At 34.6% G+C, this 12,133-nt stretch overlaps 1 protein-coding gene across 2 annotated transcripts in view; it reads right to left on the bottom strand.

Annotated features, from left to right (window-relative positions):
• The window catches only part of LOC145293795 (sodium-dependent phosphate transporter 1-A-like), a 263,709-nt gene that overhangs the window by 225,938 nt on the left and 25,638 nt on the right, over positions 1-12,133 (bottom strand). The gene's annotated exons all lie outside the window — the stretch shown is intronic.

The following is a 12,133-nucleotide window of genomic DNA, read 5'->3' as shown; positions in this document are numbered from 1 at the left end:
TCGTCGTCATCGCCGCCGCCACCTAAAAAGGGACACCCACAGACGCGCACATGTAAATTGTGTAACGAAGCTTTTCTTATTTCAAATGTAAAAAATGTACGCGTTGGTCACCAGTGTTGAAAAACAAGTCCAAATGAATTAAATGTTCATTTTATCATTTTTTGACTTTCAGTAGGGGGGGGGGGGAATAAAATAGAATGATTTTTATAAATCCTCTTAAAACTGCCGTTTAGCTGCAGCCGGCAGTTAAAGCTTTTTCTTGAAGCTTTAACTGCAAAGCAATCTCAAATGATCTATTTAAATACAAATCTATACAATTGCCTGCCTCGTTTATAATAGTGATGAATATTATGAGAGGATTGAAAATAATGAATGTAATTCCAGATCCACGTACCTGGTTTAATTCCTCATTGAACTTCTCAGAAGTTACTTCTGCATCCACTTACATTGGGAAATATATGAATTCATTTATTCTCCTTCAAGCTACAGGTTACCACTTATCTGCTTCTCTACAGAATACAACATGATCGTCTTCAAATTATGTCTTCATAATGTGAAATTATGTCTTCAATAATGTCAAATCCAATGTCAACAAATACTTGTCATAAATCGTTCTCATAAGTCAGCAATTTTTGTTTCAATTCCATTCAACATTTTTAATCCTCTCATAATATTATTTATCATTTAACTGAAAATCCACCCATCTTCGAGTGGCTTTTAACCTTGCTAGTGATTCATCGAAAAAAATAAAAACAAAAACAAAAAAAAAACTACGGTAGACAACTCTTGATTGCGCAACTAGTCTAGGTTCATGAGGTACGTTTTGTGATTGCGCAACTCCTGTTTCATTCTACACGGTTCGCGCAGGAATCCTTAACGGGGGTACTCATCGTCATTTGAGACTAAAGGAGGGGGCCTTTTCTTTTTCTTTTTTATTATTATTATTATTATTATTTATTTATTTATTTATTTTATTTTTTGCAAATTAAGATCGACAAAAACGCGTGAAACATTTTTTCCAGATATCACGTTGTTTAATATTATTCACCATACAAAGATTTTCTGAAGGCTCCCCCCTCTCTCTCTCTCTCTCTCTCTCTCTCTCTCTCTCTCTCTCTCTCTCTCTCTCTCTTCTTTCACGTTTTCTTATACTCCTTTTGTACCTTATTCAAAGATTAAAAAAAAAAAATCTCCACGTACAAAGTAACAATTTATGGCTGAATGAACAAGACAGTATTTATCATTGAGAAATTATTGTTTTTTTTTTGTTTTGTTTTTTTAACGATTACGAACCACTTGTAAGCAAATGGAAAAAATAATTAATGTTTCCGGATATTTTAGATGACGATTTATAATTTGTATTATTTTAGACAATTACTCTCGTCTTGGTTGTTATACAGCTTCTTCCTGAGTTCGAAAAGATGCACGCGGAGAAAGTCGGAGGTTATATCAACCAAAACGTTGTGGATACAACAACTAATATGAGAATAGTTAACTCTGAATAATCAAAATAATGTAACTCATTTATTTTTTTAGTTGGCTATTATATTCATTTACGAACATCAATTTTCGAATGATGTTGACTTGGGAATTTCCTAAACCTGTACTTAATTCTTCGTAGGGACTTCCAAATATTTGCACCGGTTATCAAATATGTGATACTGTAAATCACATGCGGAAATGAACCCATTTTTCCAGAATATATTTTCGATACGAAGTTAAAAATGTCAATGCTAATCGATAGTAGTCAGTGGATTTTTGTGAAATTTTGCAAATTAGGAAAATAAATAAATAAAAAAGATTGCAGTGGGGTTCAACTATCGAAAATATATTTTTTCTGCCGTATTTTTATTTTCACTGAAATGTTTAAGCCGAGATTGTTTGTTGTTGTTGTTGTTGTTGTTTCATATTATCATGTAAGTTTTACGTCTTAGTAAAATTGTGGTTCTCATGTAGTTATTGTCTCCCTATAATTATATTTTCGCTTTTTCTCGCTCACATGCCCCTTTTCTGAATTCGTAACAATTAGCCGCCATCAGTACACTTTTTTGTGTGTCAAAACGGCAGTTGATAATCGGCCGATTAATAGGTTTTCTAATGCCGAGTTATCAGCAAATTTTGTTGTTATAAACGATACTAATATTAATTATATTGGAAAGGAAGACAAGTTAACTCAATATTTTGTTTGCCAGTGAAATTTTAATGAAGAGACATGCGTCTGTAGACTTTTACCATTGCAGTATTGCAGTGCAATACTATTGCACTGAATTTGAGGCAAATAGATGTACACATATGGAAAATTTCCCCCTTTTCTCGTCCTATCAAATTATCATTATTTTTATCATTTAAATCATTTGTCAAAGAAAATTATTACTTCACGTTTCAGTTTTCATGTTGAGGAATTATACAGTAAATTGTGTGCAAGCCTGTTCTAGTCTCACACAAAAACCGCGTTCACATCTCAAGCCATTTTTCTTGTTATACACATACGCGCGCACAAACATACGTGCGCATGTACACACATGTACATATATTCACGTTCACGTACATGCACTCACATTCACGTGCATACACACACACGCTAACGTACACACATGGGCAACGGCACTTCCCTTTAAAGGAAATGCACACATGCGCAAAAGAACACTGGAAACAACTACAAAAGCAAGAGACCTGAGCTTTTTCCTTCTTTTCTATTCGGCTCCCAAGCCCCTCTCTTTTGGGGGCACGCGTCCGCGCGCTTCATATCCCCTGCTACTATGTGTGGGGCAAGAGCCAACAGACAGTATGTACACCTTTACACGCTTTCTCTCTCCATGGCCTGGATTGACTTTCTCTCTCTCTCTCTCTACAGCAATAGACTTTCCCTCTCACCAGCTAACAGTGAGAGACGCGCGCCAAACTGGATTGACTTTCTCTCTATACAACAATAGATTTTCCTTCTCACCATTTAACAGCGAGAGACGCACGCCAGGCTAAACACGTGCTGTACCCTTTTCTTTCATTTGTTTCTTCATGAAATAAATTCTAGTTCATTTATTTCAATAAACGCGTTGTTTGTTTCTTTATCAATTCAATTCATTTTACCTATTTTGTACGACTGGGGGATATATATAATATATCCACAAGTCCACTACAATTGTGATGATGTGCAAACTGAAAATAAAGCATTCTTTATGAATCATACTCTTGTTCCTCATTTTTGGACACCTGCTATCATTCCATATATATTTTTATTTTTCTTGTTTAGATAATCTATATTTTATTAAGATAAATTACTAATTAGTTATCAGAAATAAGTAAAAAAATTAACTAAATATTAAAAACAACAACCTTCAATCATTATGGCAACTAGTTTCTGCTGGAAGTATTTTGATGGCAATCCCAAGAATAAGAATACATCTGCTTGCAAGTTATGTCAAACCATCACATCAAAAGGTGGCAAATCAGCAAAAATATTACAATGACTCATATGTTAAACCATCTTAGAAAGGTTCATTCAAAAGAAGCAAAAGTTGCAAATAAAAAAAGAAAGCACAATGAATATTCAGGGACAAGTGGCAGTAACTACGAGCCTCCAGTGAAACACCAAACAACTATAGAATCAATATTGGCCAATAAGAAAATTTGCAATATTAATGATTACAGGTCACAAGAGATCCATTATCTGAGAAATGATTGCTGTTGATATTAAACCATATTCTGTAACATCTGACATTGGGTTTAATAGGTTTGTTGCAAAACTTTGTTCAAATTACAGCATTCCATTAAAAACGTACTTCATTGTAAAAAATTTTTCCAAATATTTACAAAAGTAAAACAAAAAGTCAACTATTTCTTGCTGAAATTGCCAACATTTCATGAATTACAGACATTTGGACAGCTACAACAGATAATGTTCCTTTTCTAAGTTTGACGGGTTATTGATTTTCAAATGACTTTGAACAGTGCAGAGCTGTGCTTAGAGTCGTTCCATTCCCTGGTACACACACAGGTGCAATAATAAGTGAAGAATTGTACAATGTTCTGGATGAGTATAAAATCTTCAATAAAATTTTATTAGTCTTACAGAATTCAGGAACAAATATAGTTGCTAATGTCAAAGAATGTGATTTAGAATAACTATCATACATTGTAAGTCTATATATAAGTTTCTTACTTTAATCACTTTCTATTAGAAATTAGTAAATTAAATGAAATACAGGGTCAGCTTAATTTGGAAAAAACAAGCTCATTCAAGATATATGCTGAAAATAAATAAAGAACAACGAAAATCTCTGGTATTGTGCGCTGTTGTTAAGATTCCCAATGGGGACTTGTTTGAAGCATTACAGACCAATAAGTCTCTTGTGTGTCATGAGTAAGTTGCTGGAATCCATATTAAATACAGAAGTAGTCAACCACTTCAGCAGAAATAACCTTCTTAGTGACACGCAATATGGTTTCCATTCTGCAAGATCTACAGCAGGTGTGCTAACGGTTATACCTCATAGGATTAACGAATCTCTCGACAAAGGCTTCATTTCTAGGGCAATTGCTCTTGACATATCAAAGGCCTTTGATAAGGTATGGCATAAAGGCCTACTTCACAAGATTTCCAGCTACGGTATAACTGGAAATGTTTTCTCAATCATTAAATCATTTTTCTCTGCTAGGCTCATAAGAGTAGTGGTTGATGGACAAAAATCAGAGGCATGCAGTATTAATGCTGGAGTCCCTCAGGGGTCCATCCTTGGCCCAACTCTCTTCCTGATCTACATCAATGATCTCCCAAAACACATACTTAGATCATTTGTTGACATCTATGCTGATGACACGACCATCTATGGCAACACATCAAAGGTTGTAAATGAAAAAGTTCTCTCTGATTCTCTCTCCTCTGATCTTGAGCGCATTGTACAGTGAGGGAAGAAGTGGCTGGTTACCTTTAATGCATCTAAAACCAAGCTTCTATCTTTACATCATCAATGCTCTGATCCCCATCGTGTATCAATTGAAATGAATGGCTCTCGTCTAGGGAAGGCCTCATGTTTTGACAAGCTTCTGGGTTTGACTTTACTCCTGATCTGAAATGGAACACGTACATCGAGTCTGTTGCCAAGATCACTGAAAAAATGGTGGGATCCTTCTACCGCTGGAGAAGATATCTCACTACTGCTGCAATTCTCTATCTATATAAAAGCCAAGTACGTCTAAGGATGGAATACTGCTGCCACATCTGGGCAGGAGCTGCTAAAAACAGCCTATCCTGCCTTGACAGAGTACAAAATAGATTTTGTGGTTTAGTGGGGGATGCCCTTTTCTCTTCCCTGCAACCTCTCTCCCACAGAAGAAATATTGCAAGCCTATCTTTGTCTTCTCGTTATTTCCATGGTAGGTGCTCATCTGAGCTCCAATCTCTGGTCCCCCCTAGCCAATCTTTCATGATAAACACCCGTTTAGCTGAAACCACTGTCAATATTTTTTTTCACTCTTTATCTGTGCCTAAAACAAAATGTAGATTCCATGAACAAAGCTTCTTTCTTAGAAGTGCACGCCTGTGGAACTCTCTACCGCTTGCTTGTTTCCCTCCCAACTTCAACATGGATGTCTTCAAGTCCAACATAAACAAATTCCTGATGAACCGCCCCCTTAAGTAATGACACTTTATCAAATCTCCAATACTAATGAATACTGCAACACTATCCCATTGGTTACTGTACACAAAATAACCTTTATCCCCGAGTGCCTTCTGGGCCTTGATAAGTGGTGACCTCCATGTAAAAAAAAAAAAAAGTATCCAGTTTCTGAGTCCATTTGAAGAAATCACCAAAGAAGCAAGTCACAGAACATCAACCATATCAATGATAATACTTAAAAATTTAGCTCTGAGGTTATTTCTATCAAAAGCTGTCAAATCTAATTCTAGTATTTCTGACTTTAGTGGAATTCTTCTTACCAATTGTTCAACAATTCAGGTTATCAATGAAAACAAGATTTTCATCCTATCTAAATGATAAAAAAAAACTTGTGCATGTCTACTTTCCTAGATACATGATTCAAATATTAAATTTAAAAGATTTCCATAGAAAACATATTTAGAATTGGATTCTACATCTACTTTTCACTGATGATCAGCAGTATACACTACCCTGCTAAGGATGAAGAAACATGAACATGTGTAAATTACAATATGGCAACTTGGAAACCAATTGACAAAAAAGTAAAAATGTTGCAAAAGATGCTTTCATCACTACTAATATAAGAAGACAGGAGGAAGTAAAAGTACAATTATTTTTAATTCAATTTCGGCCTTCATTTTTGAGGTGTGAAAAGTGAACATTGCATCATTTTTAATAGCAAAATTGCACTGAGGATAAAAGTTTTGAAGTATCATCAAATAAAACTGAAGTAAATATGAATATTCAATATAATTCTATATGTAATGATTATTATGCATATTTTTTAAACCATTCCAGCTGCAACTTATTTCATTTTAAGTCAATAAAATTATTGATATGTTCAATTTTGATGGCAGAAATAAGTACCAAATGTTCTAAACATATACAAATTTCAAAATCATATATCACAAAAACTATTAAAAGATCTGGAATATTGTATGCCTATTCAATACATATTGTAGAATGCTATGTCAAAATGTCAGCTTTTTACATCATGTACTTATTAAATAGTATTCTCAAGAAAATAATTTTATGTAGTATTTTTCACTTTGTTTATCATGATTCACATCATGGCGATGTAATTAAGTAAACGTACATGTTCAACATCAATTTAATTTTAATAAAAGTAAAAGCTGCATATTATCAACAATAGAGTTCTTTATACAATTGGTATTTCTTTGCGATTCTATTGAATTCTTAGGTTGGCACTGATCAAATTCATCCATTTAAGGTGGTTCTCTCAATCCCTTTCCCAGTCAAACAAATATAGAGAAAAACTTCAGTTATCCTTCAATGCTTTTGGCACAAATCACTTGTTTTGCATTGTTTATTAAATTGTTAGGTGAAAGTACAAACTAGTTAGAAAAACACCCTCTCTTCCACATGTTAAGAAATCGGTTTCCAAAAAGTTCTCTGCATAAATACTATTATTTTTTTTCTTGTTTTAACATCTTTAATTTATTTTTATATGAGAATTTGTGATGCTATAAAATTCTTATCTTAACAACTTACCACTGGGAACTTGTTCAAAAAAAAATTGTCCAGTTACTGAATCCATTTGAAAAAAATCACCAAAGAAGCAAGTCACAGAACTTCAACCATATCGATGATAATACATGCAATTTTAGCTTTGAGGTTATTTCTTTCAAAAGCTGTCCAATCTAATTCTGATATTTCTGACCTTAGTGGAATCCTTGCCACTGTTGAACAATTCAATAAATCAATGGAAACAAGATTTCCATCTAAATGATAAAAACTTTTGTCTACTTTCCTAGATCCAAGATTCAAATTTAAATTTGCGCAAGCCTTTTCTAGTCTCACACAAAAACACACGTTTACATCTCAAGCTATGTTACTTGTCTTATACATACGCGCACACAAACATACGCGCGCATGTCCACACACGTACATATATTCACGTTCGCGTATATACACTCACACTCATATGTATACACACACACGCTAACGTACACACATGTAATCACATACGCGCACACGTACGCACTTCCCCTTTGAAGGAAATCCACACATGCGCAAAAGACCACCGGAAACAACTATAAAAGCAAGAGCAAAAGCAGCTTCTTTCTTTTCGGACCAGCTTCCAAGCTGAACGGTCGACGGACCAACAGCGTGCCCTTTCGGTGCACGTGCCTCACGCCACCTGCCACCTTTTGTGGGGCAAAAAGCTAACAAACAGTACATACATCTTATACGCTTTCTCTCTCCATGAACTGGATTGACATTCTCACTCTTTCTCTCTATATATATAGACCTTGGGTCTGAGAATACCTTCGCGTAGCTGACTGCTAACATGGCACATGGCTTTACTGATGTCAACCCTCTATCTTTTTCTTTGGACTATCATTCTCATTTCCACTACATTGCTCACTCCTTTTTCCACGCGCGGACATGAACACGTGTTACACCTAAAACATTCATTCTTCAGCAGTAGATAAATAACATGTTTATTTAATCCAGCAATTGAGTTTTGTTTCCTTGTTTCCATTTGTTTCATTATTTTCTTTTTTAACGGGAGTAGTGTTGCAATATTTTGGACTTGTAATGGGGTATGATCCCACACAGTCGGACGATTCTATTTATAAACAATGCTGCTAGGAACTGACGAATCGAATTAATTCACGTTCTGCTACCAACGAATCAGAAACCAGAATTGCTTCATAAATATTAAACCTTTTCTGGAGTAATTTCACATTCCCCCCCCCCCCGTCTCGACAGGGTAAGAATATTTTGCTCTGTGGAACTGTCTACTGCAAACCAGTCACCTCTCAAGACTTGTTTAAAACAACGAACCATCTGAAACTTTTATGAAACTAAACATGGCTTACACTTCTAGAGGTTATGCGCCCAGCGTGCGTCTTTATTTTGATGGATCCGAATCAAAATTCGAATTGTGGCAAGTTAAATTTCTAGGATATCTACGAATCCAAAAGCTACACAAAGTACTTCAAACACAACCTGAAAACAGAAACGACCCCAACTTCATTGAAAAGAACGCAACTGTCTTTGCGGAATTAATAGAGTGTTTAGATGACCAAAGTCTATCACTGTTAATGAGAGAAGCTCTGGACGATGACTGCAAAGCATTGAACATATTGAGAGAGCATTATTAATCGAAAGGAAAACCCAAAATTATTTCTTTATACACTGAACTGACCTCTCTAAAACGAATGGAAGCTGAAACTATTACTGATTATATTATAAGAGCCGAAACGACTGCAAATTCTTTAAAAATGTCTGGTGAAGTTATAAGTGACAGTCTGTTAATTTCCATGGTCCTTAAGGGATTACCGAGTGATTTCAAGCCATTTACCACCGTGATAACCCAGAAAGAAAAATCCATGACTTTTAGCCAATTCAAGGTAGCACTCAGAAGTTACGAAGAAACTGAAAAAATGATCACAGAAAAAAACGAATCCACAAATATCATGAAATTTAAAAAATACACACATAAAAACACCAAAATTGAATTATACCTATGCCAGGAATAAAAACCGCAATTTTGCCAAAAACAATTTTTCTCCTAAGAAAAGTACAAAAATTATTTGCTATAATTGTGGACGACCTAATCACAAGAGTTTCCAATGTAGATACAGGACTCAAAATGGCGACTCCATTAAAAATGTGGAGAGCTCTGTTAGCAAACACATATTTTTATTTTTGTGTACGTTTAATGCTTCAACAAACAATAATAATTTTCTTGTCGATTGTGGGGCCATGGCACATGTGATTACAAAGGAATCTGATTTTATCAATTTTGACCCCAACTTTAAGCCACAAAATCATTTTGTAGAACTAGCTGACAGGAGTCGAGTCAATGATATCGTTTTGAAAAGAGGCAATGCGAAAATCTCGCTAAAGAACAATAAAGGTGAACTGTGTTTCTGTATTCTAGAAAACGCTCTTCTAATCCCAAAATTTAAACAAAATATATTTTCTGTACAAGCTGCCACAAAACAAGGTGCAAATATAAACTTTAGCCTCAATAAATCAAAACTGGTATACCCGAATGGAACTGTATTCAACATTAAAGAAAATGGAAAACTATATTATTTAAATAGCGTAGTCCCATCAAAAACCGTCTGCCATGATCTACAGACATGGCATAAAATTCTTGGACACTGCAATATTCCTGATATCAAAAAGTTGCCGACTGTAGTTGATGGAATGAAAATACAAACATCAAAAACCTTCAACTGCGACGTCTGTAAGCAAGGGAAAATGACAAACTATCAAAGCAAGATACCAGACAAAAAGGCCACAAAAATCCTATCAATGGTGCATTGTGACTTGAACGGTCCTGTAGAACTGATGGCCAGAGAACATTATAGATATGTGTTGAATTTCGTAGATGACCATTCAGGTTTAATAATGGTTTACTTTTTAAAGAACAAATCTGATACCCTGCTAGCAACTAAAAAATATCTAGCTGACATGGCTCCCTATGGTGAAATCAAGTGTATTTGCTCTGACAACGGTACGGAATTCACCAATAAAGACTTTGAACTTTTACTAATTAACCATCATATCAGGCATGGAACATCAGCTTCGCATATATAGATAAAAAGAGTAAATTGAATATTAAAGCCGACAGAGGTATATTTCTTGGATACGATAAAAATAGTCCAGCCAATTTAGTATTTTTTCCCGAAAAAAATAAAATAAAAAGAATCCGATGTGTAAAATTCACAGACACGTTTAATTTTACAGACGAAAACCCGTCATATGAAGAAGATGAAATTATACTCCCTCAAATAATTAAAACAAACGAAGACAATAAAAATGACGGAGACGAGAGTGTCCATGATGATGATGATGATAAAGTCGAAAGATATCCCAAAAGAAATAGAAGGCGACCCGATTTTTTTGTGGTCGACAATATAAAAGATTATCAAATCGACTATTGCTATTCAATGGAAAATGCGCCAAAAAGCTTTAACGAAACAATTAATTCAGAATATTGTGATGAATAGAAAATTGCCATGAAAAAAGAAATAGATGCCTTAACCGAAAATGATACCTATACGGTAGTGCCTCTTCCAAGAGATAAACATGTTATTTCTACAAGATTGGTCTTTACAAAAAAAAACTACAGCATCAGGCGTAGAACAGTACGAAGCAAGATTTGTTGCTAAAGGGTACTCTCAGATTTATAGAATATTTTTCTGCGTTTTCACCGACCACAAACCTAATGACAATCAGAATTTTACTGCAAGTCGCATCACAATATGACCTAAACATTCATCAAATGGACGTAAAAAATGCTTATTTGAATGCCCCAATAGACTGTGAAATTTATATAACCCCTCCAGAGGGATTTATAATGAAAAATAAAAATAGTGTGTGGCGACTTAACAAGTCATTATATGGTCTAAAGCACAGTGCTCAGTGTTGAAACATAGTATTTCATGATTATATTATTAAACAACAATTTAGACAATGCACTGTAGACCCCTGTTTATATACCCAACACAAAGACGATAAACTACTGATTTTAATTTTGTGAATCGATGATATTTTAATCGCATCAAATTGTGACATAATGTTAACCGATCTTAAGAATAAATTAAGTAAAAGATTCAAAATGACTGATCTTGGCAAAATATCCTGGTTTCTGGGGATAGAATTTACTCAAAGCAAAGGACTTGTTACGATGACTCAATCGAGATACATCGACAAAATACTAATAAAATTTGGAATGGGAGAGTGCAAGAAGCGCTCTATACCGGTCGAAAATGATATTAATAAAAATATACACACAGAATCTGAAATAATAAATGACACACAATATTGGCAAATTATAGGTAGTCTTATATATTTAATGACTGCAACCAGGCCCGACATATGCTATACAGTAATGAAACTGTCACAAAAATTAATTCGACCGACAATGAAGGATTTAAACAGAGCTAAACAAGTCCTGCGTTATTTAAAAGGAACTAAAGAACAGAAGTTAGTATTTAGAAAATCAAGAAATCCCCTAAAATTAGAAGGTTTTTCGGATTCAGACTGGGGAAACGATGAAGATCGCAAGAGTATATCTGGATATTGTTTCAGACTCTCAGAAAATGGGCCTATTATTTCATGGAAATCTAAAAAGCAACAAATTGTATCTCTCTCTACATGTGAAGCAGAATTTATCGTGATCACACACACGACCCAGGAAGCACTCTACCTTAAAAATATCCTAAAGACTATTTTAGAGCCAGAATTAACTAAAAGCCCCATAGTAATTAATTGTGATAATCAAGCCAGTATAGTATTAGCACAGAACACGATAATCAACCAAAGATCTAAACATATAGATATAAAATACAATTTCATAAAAAACGAGGTGAAAAAGAAATCCATTATTTTGAATTACGTAGCATCTGAACAAAATATTGCTGATATATTCACGAAACCCGCAACAAGAATAAAGCTACGTTTTTTCTCAAAACTTGTTGGAGGATTCG

Source organism: Euprymna scolopes, chromosome 15, assembly GCF_053919585.1.
Source record: "Euprymna scolopes isolate OS-2025 chromosome 15, ASM5391958v1, whole genome shotgun sequence".
NCBI classification, from domain to species: Eukaryota; Metazoa; Mollusca; class Cephalopoda; order Sepiida; family Sepiolidae; genus Euprymna; species Euprymna scolopes.
Note: the sequence above shows the minus strand (reverse complement) of the source record. Positions and strands in the feature narration are given on the sequence as shown.